Source organism: Chenopodium quinoa, unplaced genomic scaffold (genome assembly GCF_001683475.1).
Source record: "Chenopodium quinoa cultivar QQ74 unplaced genomic scaffold, ASM168347v1, whole genome shotgun sequence".
NCBI lineage: Eukaryota > Viridiplantae > Streptophyta > Magnoliopsida > Caryophyllales > Amaranthaceae > Chenopodium > Chenopodium quinoa.
Window position 1 is genome coordinate 1,007,044 of NW_018745170.1, and position 13,088 is coordinate 1,020,131.

Sequence of the window (13,088 nt, forward strand, 5' to 3'; positions counted from 1 at the left end):
AATTAGTGAGTTCAATCAACATGAAACACATTATATTAAATTATTTATATATTAACAAATTATATATGAAAAAATTTGGATAATAAGAAACCGGTTATTTAAAAGACTATTAATGTGTCAAAATAAGACATTTTTTTTTTAATGAATGAGTTCTTTATACTATGCTTTAAGAGAGTCCTTTTCTCATTTATGTGGTTCCGTATTCATCTATTATATAGACAATTTGGTGGGATGAGTAAATAATCGATCACTTAACCTAAGAGAATGGATTTTTTTTATTTATTTATTTTTTATTTTTAAGTAACCCTCGAAAAATTGAAGGGGTCTGTTTATCTAAGAGGTCGCTAACCTTAAGATCCCATTTCATGAAGATTCTTAAGGGATTTTTATAGGTTTTTTTGTAGTAGTATGGAGAGAATCACCTCTGTAAGCACCTCACATAGCAGCAAAATCTTTGCAAACTTTCCCTTACAAGCAGAATGCTACGCAATTCAATGAGGTGTATAAGAAATACCTCCAGTGCACAGTAACGTGATTAACAATACGAGGTCTATCTGAAACTCATAATTTTCAAAGGGACATACGAAGAAGTAATACAACAAATTCAGGAAGAAGCCTCAAAATTTGATCTATGAATTTGCTATAAGATTTTTGGAACCAATGTTCAACGGGCCCATAAATTAGCCACATATATGAGGAAGTTTTGAAGTCACTGTACCCTTATCAAGTTCTTATTCGCCCTTGTAAAAAAAAAAGTTCTTATTTGCCAATAATTTAATTTTTTTTTTTTACATAAGCAGAACAAGGATAAAAATTGTTAAACCATTACTTTTCATGGGTTTACCACTTCCCTTGATCGTGAAATATCAATTGCTTGGCATATGTGTTAAAAATCTTCAAAATTTATGATATATATAATACAAGTAGTGATGGGATAAGTTTAGTAACAAAAGTATAAAATTTTAAGGGTAATGCTATTTGCAGATCTTAATTAGATACATATTAACACTTGTAGATTAGTTTAATTAATGTTTAATTTTTAAAAATCTACCTTTTGGCTTTGTTTGGTTGATGAGATTTGGCGAGAAAAGAAAAGAACGGTAGTGAGTTTTATTAGTTTCTCATATTTGGTATGATAAATGATATGAGAATTGGTAGAAAAGGAAAAGAAGTGAAATGAAAGATTCATTATAGAATTTTCACTTTCCTTCCCTCGCAAAATTGGAGGAATTTGAGAGGAAAGAGAAAAATATAAGATGTTTCCTTTCTCTTACCTACATTTTCTGACATTTACCAAACATTATAAATTAATATCCCTTTTTCTTTTTTTCTTCCTTTCTTTTCCTTTTTCTTCCTTTCATTTACTCTAATTTTGAACCATAAAGGGCCTTTAGGATAATATGATCTACACATGATCTTAAAAAAATTAAGCATTAATTACACTGATTTATGCGTGTTTTTGCCATGAATTTTTAAATTTGTAAAATGTTAAAAGTATATTTAATGCTTGCATTGCATTACCCAAATTTTAAAACCAAATACCAACTAACAAATACAGTGTGCGGAGTATGTTGGGATTAGATTCTTAGCAACCCATAAATTAGGAAAAGAGTCAAATGATCAATTAAAGAATACAAAATTTGACTTCGTTCACTACACGTACAATACTAATGTTTTATGCATACGATGTGTGCATTAATAATGAGAATTTTGAAATTGATGAAAAAATATTACGTAGTAAAAAGTTTTTGTATTGATTAATTAAAAAACGTTGACATCATTAGTCTTCAGTTTTTTTTTTAATTTTTTTAATAAAGATTGATTCATAAATACAAAGTTATACGACATCTACAAAGAGATTTGAATATAATAAATACATGACAATTTAATCAAATAAAAACATCCTTTCAGCAGAGCTACAATCGTTGTTGCAAATCGTACATTTTTCATAGCATAACTAAGGACGATGCCTATTTCATATTTCTAGTATTATACGATCGTTGTTGCAAATCGTACATTTTTCATACCCTCTTTCATATTGTTGTGATTTACAACCTTCTCCGACGAGGGGGTCTATCGATCTGTTGTAGTCGTGAAGAAAAATTTTCATCCGATTCATCTGATTGTAATTGAAGGATTAACCGCTTTCTCGACCCTACACAAATCTTTACCCATGTACCATACTGCACTCAAAAAACAAAAACAAAAACAAAACTGGAACAAAGCCCACCATAGGGGCACTTACTACACTCAAACCCACTATAAGGGTACTTACTGCCTTTAAAGAGTGTAGATTTATTGAATTTAATAAAAAAACATAAAGAAATGAGGGAAAAGGTTAGAAATAGCCAAATTTTAGGAGAAATTTGACTATTTTCGGTCTATAAAACACTTTTTTTTGAAACTGTAGAGAGAAAAAATAGAGAGGAGACGACTAGGGTTTTCCTCCAATTTCATTAGTCTTGAGACTCTTAGACTCTCAACCCATTAATAAAACCAAATACATTCTTTTTTTATAATTAAAAACTTTTAAAGAAATAATTATTTGAGCTTTTTTTCCCCATAAATTCTTATATGTGGCTGGTCACATTGTGTGATCAACTCTTAACCCATCTAGGCTAATTTTTAAAGGAACACTTTTTTGGTTGGTAATTACCCTATTATTAAAATTAAAAAAATAAAATAAAATCATTCCCTCACTATCTATTACTAAACTTTAGAGAAAAAAAAAAATGAGGTGGCTTTCTATAATGTCTTTAAAATTTCCTATTTTAAAAGATTAGTATAGATACAATATTTTTTTTTTTAAAAAAAAAGTTTATAATTATTAAAGCATAAAAATCATCATGCCACGTTGAAAAAAAAAATAGTTAATAAAAACTTTTTTTTTTGAAAAGAAAAGGTAGCAGATTATACTAAGTCGTGGAAAGATCCAACGAAGCCAAGGTTACAATGCTTTGAGGGAAAGAATCAAAACGTATAATTTCTTGATAATTCCCTGTGTCATCTCTAGCAACAAGATGAGCTACTGTATTGCTACAACGCTTTACATGAGAGAACTTACACCACTCAAAAGACAAACTACTATGGCAGATATTATTGAGCACATTAAAAATAAGAGTAGCACCAATCTTCCTGCTATTGATGGCCGAAACCACCGCAAGAGCATCTGATTCGATCCAAGCTCTATTGAATCCCATCCTTCTTAATAGATTGAGCGCATATATATTCCACAGCCATAACTTACGCCATTTCAGAGTGTAATTGGGTAACTCTCTTCGTAGCAGTCATAAGAACCTTGCCCTCATTATCCCTGAGTACTACACCAATCCCAGACTTGCCTTCATACCCTATATGAGCATCCACATTTTCTTTCACAACACCGGGAGGAGGAGGCTTCCACGCATTAAGGTTGATTTCTGACCTTGCAGCAGGACGATGGTAAAATTTCTTGGCATATGACTGGTAGTCCTCTACAAGTTTACAGAAATTTGCAGCCAGCATCACGGGATTAGGAGCATCTTCTGCAAAGATTCTCAAATTCCGGCATCTCCAAGAAGCCCACATTAGAGCTGCTGACATGATCTAGTCGTATCACCTAATCAAAAGAATTACCTAAGTCCTCTAACTAAAGTAGATAGGGAAGTAGGGTCGAATCCACAGGGAAACAATGTTCTTTTATTCCTAATCAATTATTATAATCTAAATTATCAAGTAACCAAATTGTATTTGTATGAATTAAACTAATAATAAAACTAAGGAAATTAATCAAAGAAATAATCAATAATAAAAAGCTCTAGGCCATAGGTTCACCAATAAATAATACTCCAGGGTAAAACATATGATCAATTATCAATGCATAAATTAACCAGATTATAAAGGGCTGTCGCTATGTATTATAATCACATAATTAATCTATTGGTATTAAATCCCATATCTCGAATCTCGACCTAACCATTAATAGATTAACATGCCTATTGAAACTAAGCCTAAATATCAATTCTCATCTCTCGAATCTCGAATCAATATTACAAAACTCATACAATTAAACCTGCGCAAATCTAATTGCATAGCATTAAATCAATCAATAGGAAATTAACCAATCATCAATAATCAACAATAATTAATTACCCCTTCGTACTATTCATGGATCCCCACAATCCTAGAATTGAACTACTCACACATAATTAAATCTATACTAATCAAAGCAATTAGGCAAGACATAATTAAATCAAAGCAATAAAATTACTGAGAGTAAAGAGGGAAGAAATCGTTACCAAAATTAAAGGAAATACTTAATTGCATAAAACTCAAGAGTGTGTAGAGAAAGAAAGTTTAGAGAGAGAAAGTAAGAGAAAAAGTTCTAGAGAGAGAGAGGGAGAGAAAAAGTTGTAGAGAGAGTGAGAGAGAAAAAGGAAGGTAAAGAAAACCTCCACTAAACTCGCTTAACAAAAGCGTATTTATACTAAACTATAATCCTAATTAAAGAAAAAGAGAAAAGAAAATAAATATCTTAAATATAACACACGTCCGGTCGGGCGAGGCACCGCCCGGCCGGGCGCGCCTTTTTGATCCTCAGTTCGTAGCTCGCGCCCGATCGGGCGCACATCCGGGCAAAGCTCGCCTGGGCCTTCTTCCTCTCGCCCGGCCGGGCGCGCCTTTGCCCGGTCGGGCGGATGCTTGGGCAGGACTTTCCTACTTCTTTTAAATTGGGCTTCACACTTCTTGGACTAAGACTAATCTTCTTCATAGGTCCAATTTGCCCGAGCTCCTATTCACTTCATCGAGCCCTTAATCACCGCACTGATTTCTCAAATACGGTCCTGGGCTTCGGAATATGATCATAGAAATACGTTTCGTCTCGAATGCTCGCAGTGGCTCTACTAAGTGCCGGAAAATGTTTCAAATCTGCAATTTCCTGTAGAATAATACCACAACTACGAAGACACTAGAAAACGCATAATAGTAATAAAATTGGCTCTAAAGAGCCAAAAATACTCCTAACTATGATCACGGAACGGGGATAAAATACTATATAAAATGAACATATCAGCTGCTGCTCTCAATAGTTCTACGTCCTGCAATTTAGAACTAAGCCAATGCCACCTTATTGGAAACGAGTCACCAGGAGCATCGTTGATCATGGATTTCAGCTCACATTGATCCCATATAGTCTTTGCATCCTCGCACTCAAATAAAGCATGCATTAAAGTCTAATCTCCATTCCCACAAATTGCTTACCTACTGTCTTGAGTGATATGGCGTTGTATTAATCTCGACTTAACAGCCATATTCCCCCTTATAGCACCCCATAAGAAGTGTTTGAGTTTGGGAGGCGCCTTAAGATTCCACACTTTTTGCCAGTTTGTAGCATAAGTGTTAGTGACTGTACTTGGTCTAAGAACTGCAAGCCAATAGCCAGACTTCACATTATACAATCCGTTTTTGCTTGGGAACCAAAACACATCATTGGGCTTATTATGTTCCGAAAGCGGTAGTGACAGGACCTTTGCAACATTTTCAGTCCCCAATGTGATCCTAACCTTATCAACATCCCAGTGAGCGTGCCCATCAGACATTAAATCAGCCACCAACATCCCTTCATCCATTGTATCTGGTTTTTGTAAAACCATGGGCTTACCCTCGTGAATTAGCCATGGGTCTTTCCATATCCTTATCATCCTTTCGTTACCTACTCTCCAAGCCAATCCGTCTCTCAGCACACCCTTAGCCCCCCATAGGCTTCGCCACGAGTAACTAGGAGCGTAACCCTTATTTGCCTCCAACATCGAAGTCTTCTTGAAATAGCGAGCCTTTAAAACCTGATGGAGTAAAGTATTAGGACCTGTTTGCAATCGCCATAGTTGCTTAGACAGTAGAGCTTGGTTAAAGCTCCCCAAATCCTTGAATCCCATGCCCCCCAAAGCTTTTGGCAAGCTCAACGATTTCCAGCTCATCCAATGGAGTTTTCTAACCTCATCCGTCGACCCCCACCAGAATCTACATAGCAGCTGATGTAATTCCTCAATTAATCCATCTGGGATCATGAAGATGCTCATCATATATGTGGGAGTTTCATGTGCTACCGCCTTGATCAAGATTTCCTTCCCCGGCTTTTGAAAGTAGTTTCTGCTTCCACCCATTGAGCTTCTTCCATACCCTTTCCTTCAATCCTACAAATATGGATTTTTTTTATTTCCCAATAATAGTCGGAAGCCCCAAGTATTTTTCATGTTTATCCACTTCTCGAACCCCCAACGTCCTTGATAATTCCTCTCGTTTTTCCACAGTGACATTTTTTCTGAAGACAACATCCGTCTTATCTAGATTTACTTTCTGACCAGATGCTCATTCATAAATCCTGATGATATCAGCTACATACGAGCATTCCCCGGTATTTGCTTTAGCAAAACAATAAGCTGTCATCTGCGAAAAAAAGGTGAGATATTCTTGGAGCCCCCCTGTAAATACGGGCACCACAAATCTTTTTCTCTTTGGCTGCTTTATTGAGTAAACCAGAAAATGCATCAGCACACAACAAAAACAGATATGGTGATATCGAATCCCCCTGCCGTAAACCTCTCGATGGAATAACTCTGCCACATATCTCATTATTGACTTTGAAAGCAAAAGAAACGTAGACAAACATCCCAATAAACGCTCCACCCATCTATCAGAGAAGCCCATTTTGTGCATCACCCTTTCCAGAAAGGACCATTCCACTCTATCATAAGCCTTACACATGTCCAACTTAAGAGCAAGGGACCCATGTCTCCCCTCCCCACCCTTCTTCATTGCATGAAAAATTTTGAACGCAATTAAAGCATTGTCAGTGATTAATCTCCCCGGCACAAAAGCACTCTGGTTTTCAGAAATAATGGCATCTAAACAGTGTTTTAGTTTGTTTGCCATTACTTTTGAGATAATCTTGTACAGGACATTGCAACAGCTAATTGGTCGAAACTCTTTCATATTTTTCGGCTCATTACATTTGGGAATGAGAACAATGCAAGTTTTGTTTATTTCAGAAATATCCACCAATCCCTCCCACCAATTTTTCACCATTTTAATAATACCAGGGCCTAAAATATGCCGAAATTTTTGAAAAAACATAGCATGCATACCATCCGTACCTGGGGCTTTACTCGGGTGCATTTGAAACAGGGCTAATTTTATTTCGTCCGAAGTAGATGCTGCCTCTAATAGCTCATTCATCTCAGGGGTGATGCTTTTTTCAATGCCCGCCACAGCCTCTTCGAAGCCTGTAGGATTTTAAGATGAGAATAGATTCTGGAAGTACTCTGCAACAACTTGCTGGATTTTCTCATCACTAGTCTGCCATACGCCCCCTTCATCAAAGAGCCCATGTATTCGGTTTTTCATCTTGCGAAGGCTGGCCTTTCTATGAAAGTAGCTCGTGTTCTTATCCCCATCACGCAATTCATTTGCTCTCGACCGAATGTGCCAGTAGGAATCCTCTCTTCTCCTGAGTTCGTGGATTTCAGAGGCTAACATCTCACATCTTGAAAGCATTGCAGCATCAATAACATCCTCCTGAGCAACCAGCAATTCATTTTCAAGTGTTTTTATCCTTTTCTTCACACCACCAAAGGTCTTCGAGGCCCAATACTTTAGTTCATCAGCACACCTTGAAATACGCTCATGTGGTTGACATCCCTCACTACCCTTCCATGCCTTTGCTATTACTCCATTACATTCATCGTTCGAGAGCCATAGTGATTCAAACCGGAATAATTTAGAACCCTTATTTCTCACATTGTCAGAAGTTGTGCTTAATGTGATTGGCGAATGATCTGATGAAATACGAGGTAAGTGTCGAACAACATAGTTTGGGTAGAGATTGCACCAACTATTAGAGCCCATAAATCTGTCCAGCCGTTCTCTAACAAAGGTCTCCATACAATTTCCCCGCTGCCAAGTAAATTTGCCTCCTTTGTACCCAAGGTCACACAGAGCACAATCATCAATCACTCTTCGAAACGCATCCATGGCAGCTTCCCTTCGAATAACTCCACCCTCTTTCTTATTCATGCTTACTATCTCATTGAAATCGCCATACATTATGCAAGGAAGGTCACTCGACCTTGACAGACCTCTCATCAAGTCTCAAGTTTTGTGTTTGTTTTCCGCCTCCGGCCACCCATAAATGACCGTAGCCCGCCATTGGGGGCTACCATGTTCATCATATATGTCTGACTCTATATGGTGGTCAGAATAGGAGACAATATTTACCCTTGCATCTGTCCACCATAAACACAGTCCACCCGTTCTACCATTACAGTTTACGGACAAACCGTGCTCAAACCCACATCTCCTTATAATTCTATCCATCAGTGTATTTTTAGCTTTGGTTTCCATTAAGAAAACCATATTCGGCCTTTCTCTCCAGCATATGTCCTGGAGAGTGCATTCCATCCTCGAGTTGCCAATCCCGAAGACGTTCCAGCTTAGAAGTTTCATTGTTCTTCGAGGGGTTGGGTTGTACCAACTCCTTCTACGTGGATTTCGTTGTTCCCAATCATCCCCTCTAAAATTACTTTTCTCCTCTTCTCCATTAGGTTTGGGTCATCATCATTCACGTCGTACTCAGACCCATCTAGCCTTCTCTTTCCTAAAAGGCTTCCCATTCCCTTCCTGACATCAGATCCTTCAACAGAACAGTCAACTCCCCTCATTTTATCCACTCTCTTCCAGCCCCTCTTCATATTCCCCAACCCCTTGTCTAGGCTTCTCTCCTTTACTACATATGTGTTGCCATCACCTGTCTCCACACCCTCCTCTTTTACCCCTTTGTTTTCCGCAATTGTGTTTCCCACATCCCCCCCTTTGTTCCATCGCTACATCTCACTCCCTCCCACATCACACCACCCCCCTCTGGTTTGTGAGAGTTACACCCTCTGGAATGACCTCTCTAACATTCTCATTTTCCTTGCCTTCATCAAAACGGTCATATTCCCCCGTAAACGCAGCTACAGGGCGCAACACTTGAATGTTTCTTGCTTCATTCAATGCAACAACAAGTCTTGCCAGCCTATTCCCATGAGTTCCCCCCATCCCTGAACTCGTTGAACTTCCATCATTCCCCTGCTTCTTCATGTTGTCAGGTTTAGTAGTAAAGGACAACGATCTTGCTGACGAACGTAGCAGGTTTAGCTATTCCACTTTCTTGCTATGACCTTTTCGTGGAGACGCCCTCAGCCAAAGTCCCCACTGCTTATCCCCACCAGCACATTCTTCATCCACGTTGGGGCAATCCTTCTCTACATGCCAGGTTATTCCACATACGAAACAGAATGTTGGGAGTCGTTCATATTTGAAATGGATTATCGCCGTATCACCATTCTTATTTCTGATTTTTTGTATCCTTCGAATAGGTTTCGTTGTATCCATCATGACCCGAAACCTTCTCGACCTATCCCAGCCAATTTCATCTTTCTCTACTTCTAGCACCGTACCTATCTTCATAGCAATTGTCTTGATGTCGTTTTCAGTCCTGCTATCGAAAGGTAAGTTGTATATCCTGATCTAGAAAGGGCACATCTTCATCTCGATCGATTCCGGTTGATCTGTCCCTTGTAGGGTTTCGTAGTGACCCGACACTACGCGGAAGGAAACCCACCAAAACCCGCCCCTTAATTAAAACAATTAACAAGCATATTAAACTTAATCAAACAAGATTAAGAACAATAATTATACCTTTGACGCGTGCTTCGCTCCCAAAGAGCTCTTACTTCAAAATCCCGAAAACACGAGATCTCCGACAGTTCGTACCCTCGACCCGACCCGAGCGTCCTAAGTCTTGAAGGTTAGTCAAGACCCGGACAAAATAACTATGAGTTTTACGAATCAAAGGTTTACTCTTACTTAGAGTTGCCTTTTTAATTCCACTCAAGGTTGTTCATTTCCCAATACCCAAGCATGGTATTTATAGGGAAATGAACCCTTGGTTTTTCATCCTCCACCAATGTGGGAGTGTTGAAAATCAATCATTTATTTAATTTCCAAATTAAAAAAATAATCAAGTTAATCATATTGCGACAAGTGGCATGTTCTCATGCAAAGGAGTGGTCGCCAAGGTTAGGTGGGGGACCATATGCCTTGCTCCCCAAGGGCTTGATTTGATCCCCATAACCTTGCACAAAACCGGGTTAAGGGAGGGCTAGCTGGCTGCCAGCTAGCATGCCAGCTAGGGCTGCCAGCTAACAGTGCCTTGCTGCCCAGCACCCAGCCAGCCAGCCAGTGCGTGCTGCTGCTAGGCTGGTGCTGGTGCTTGTGTGCTGGCGCTGGGCGCTGCTAGCACATAGTGCTGGCACTGGCCCCCAGCAGCCCACTCACACTCTCCTTGCGCGCCATTGCTAGCACAGCCAGCATGCGTGCTGCTAGCGAGCCACGCATGCTGGTCCTTCCCTCGCATCATACCTACGCACCATGCACGTAGCACGCTACGCACCATGCACCACGCAACGCTCGCACACGCATCAGCCAGTGCCTAGCACTGCTATGCTTGGTGCGAGGCACACACACATAGGTGCGCCGTGCTTGGTGCGTGGCCTGCGATGGTGCCCACACACACAAGGCCAGCGTTGCTTCCTAGCTCGCTGTGCTTGGTGCTGCCATGCGAAGGCACGCACACAAGCACACAGCTGCGTGCTGCTGGGCGATGGTGCACACGCACATGCACACACGCATGTGCCTAGCACTGCGATGGTGCTGCGATAGCCTGCCATGTGCACCCAGGCACCCAGGCTAGCACGCTGCTAGCTGCGATGGGCTGCCTGGTGCTTATGGCGCTTGCGATAGCTTGCCATGCGCACCCAGGCACCCAAGCTAGCACGCTGTTAGCTGCGATGGGCTACCTGGGGCTTGTGGTACTTTGCGATAGGCTGCCATGTACACGCCTAGGCTGCGATAGTGCGCCTAGACTGCGATTGTGCGCCTAGACTGCGATGGTGCGCCTTGAGCTTGCGATGGTGCGCCTAGCACACCTAGTGTGCTTAGGCTTGCGCCTAGCCATGCTAGGTGCATGCTAGCTCGAACTAGCCTAGCATCCACATGGTTAGACCATTGTGGTGCTACGGCTACACTCGTACTTGTCGCTTGTGATTTTGCGACGCTCGGTCTTGACGCCCTAGGCTCGATTTCTGACGTCTGTATTTGTAAAACTCTGCTGACTCATTAAATCCTTTCGGATTAATTCGTCATCTCGGATCGGTGGTTCGATTGGGTTCGACCCGAAGGGTTCAGTTAAGATTAAGCTGTAACATCAATTGTACATTGATATTACTGATCGGAAGCGGCCTCCACCTAGGCATTCCGATCACTTGACCTTACTGAAGAATTAGCTCCGTAATAATTCTCAACCTTCTATTGGAAGAATACACTTGTTGGAAGGACACCATTCCTTTCATCCCTTTCATCTCTTTTAGAATAACCAATTGGTTATCGAAATTCCAGGGAGCCCCTTCTGATTAGGGGATTTTGCTCCCACCAATCAGAATGCGCCACGTGGGCCAATAAGGTCCTGCCAAGTGTCCCCCAGTTGGAACTGTCAGGGCTTGCCACGTGGCACACGCTTATTCGTCCACCTTGGACCTATTATGTCATGACACGTGGCATACTCCATGCCTAATGGAGAAACCGGCCACCCAGGCCCAACTTCCGAGGGAAGCCCAATCAGCCCTAGGTTAACCTAAACCTAGGATTGGCACGTTTCCCAAGGTTATAAATACATCCCTTAATCCTCATTAAGGGACATTACATGATTTGCATGCTAAAAAGCAGATTACATACATTAAACACTCTCACCTAGAGAGACCCAATCACTTTAATTTCCGCATTAATTACTCCTTAATCAAGTACTAACTTGACCGTCGGAGGCGGAGCTCCCACCACCAGGAGTCTCCGTTGTTTTGCAGGTACAGGCGTTCGGTTCCAGTCTCGGAATTGTAACTCTCCCGCAGGACATCAGAAAACCCCGAAACATTTGGCGCCGTCTGTGGGGAGAGTACTTCTGAGATGGCATCCAAGTCTGTACCGACTCCTGAAGAGAGGCGTCCCCTAGACGACCCTCAAGTTCAGTCGGACCACGATACTGAGAATGAATTTGAAGTTGAAGCTCACACAGCTTCAGACGGGACCCTAAGGGCCCGACGTACCCGTCATACCGAAAGAAGGGAACGGGAACATCTTCAAACTGGAAGTGAGCCAGCAGGCGCACCGCCTGTTCGGCAGCAGCCGACTAATGGGTCTGCTCCCATCACAAGGAACGAACTCATGACCTTCATGAGGGACTTCAAGGGAGAGATTCAAGAGTTGATCAACAAGAAGCCGCCTGCTCTGGACAAGGAGCAGTCGGCTAAGAAACCTTCCACTTCACTGAAGAGGAAGCCAGTTCAAGGGCGAGAGGCGACTCCTCATCCTAAATCTAGGAAGCGGGAGCCGACTGCCCTTGATTTCACAAAATACCGTTTTCCTACTCCAGGAAATAGGAAACCTGTTCGTCATATTCAGGCGGACGGGTCGAAGCAAACATTCGCAGACGCTCGGCTACTGCTAGAGCAGAAGAAGAGTGACCGATTGTCAGAGTCGGCCTCTACTTCAAACTTCCAAGACAGTCTGCGTAATACCTCGATGAGGCATACTCAGTCGTATCGTGAGAGTCAGTCAGGCGGCACCTCCCGTCAGTCCGGCTTTCATAGCGACCAGGCGGTACCAAACTTACCGTTTGTACCGCAACGACAGTATTTTTTACAGCCACCTCCGTTTGGTGGACATGCAGTAAAAAACGTCCAACCTATGGACTGGCAGCTACGGTTGCTTAGACTTGGTGAACAGCCGTCGGCCTTCTCCAAGGAAATTACTGAAGCCGCTCAGCCGGCCAAAGTGAAAAATGTATTAGTAGGCGCCTATGACGGCACTACTAACCCAGAAGACCATCTGATGGCATTCACCAACCTGATGTACCTTCAAGGGTTGGATGATCCCACTTGGTGCAAGTGTTTCCCAGCGACTCTCAAAGGAATCGCACAACAATGGTTCGGCAACCTGCCGACTGGTTGTGTAAATAG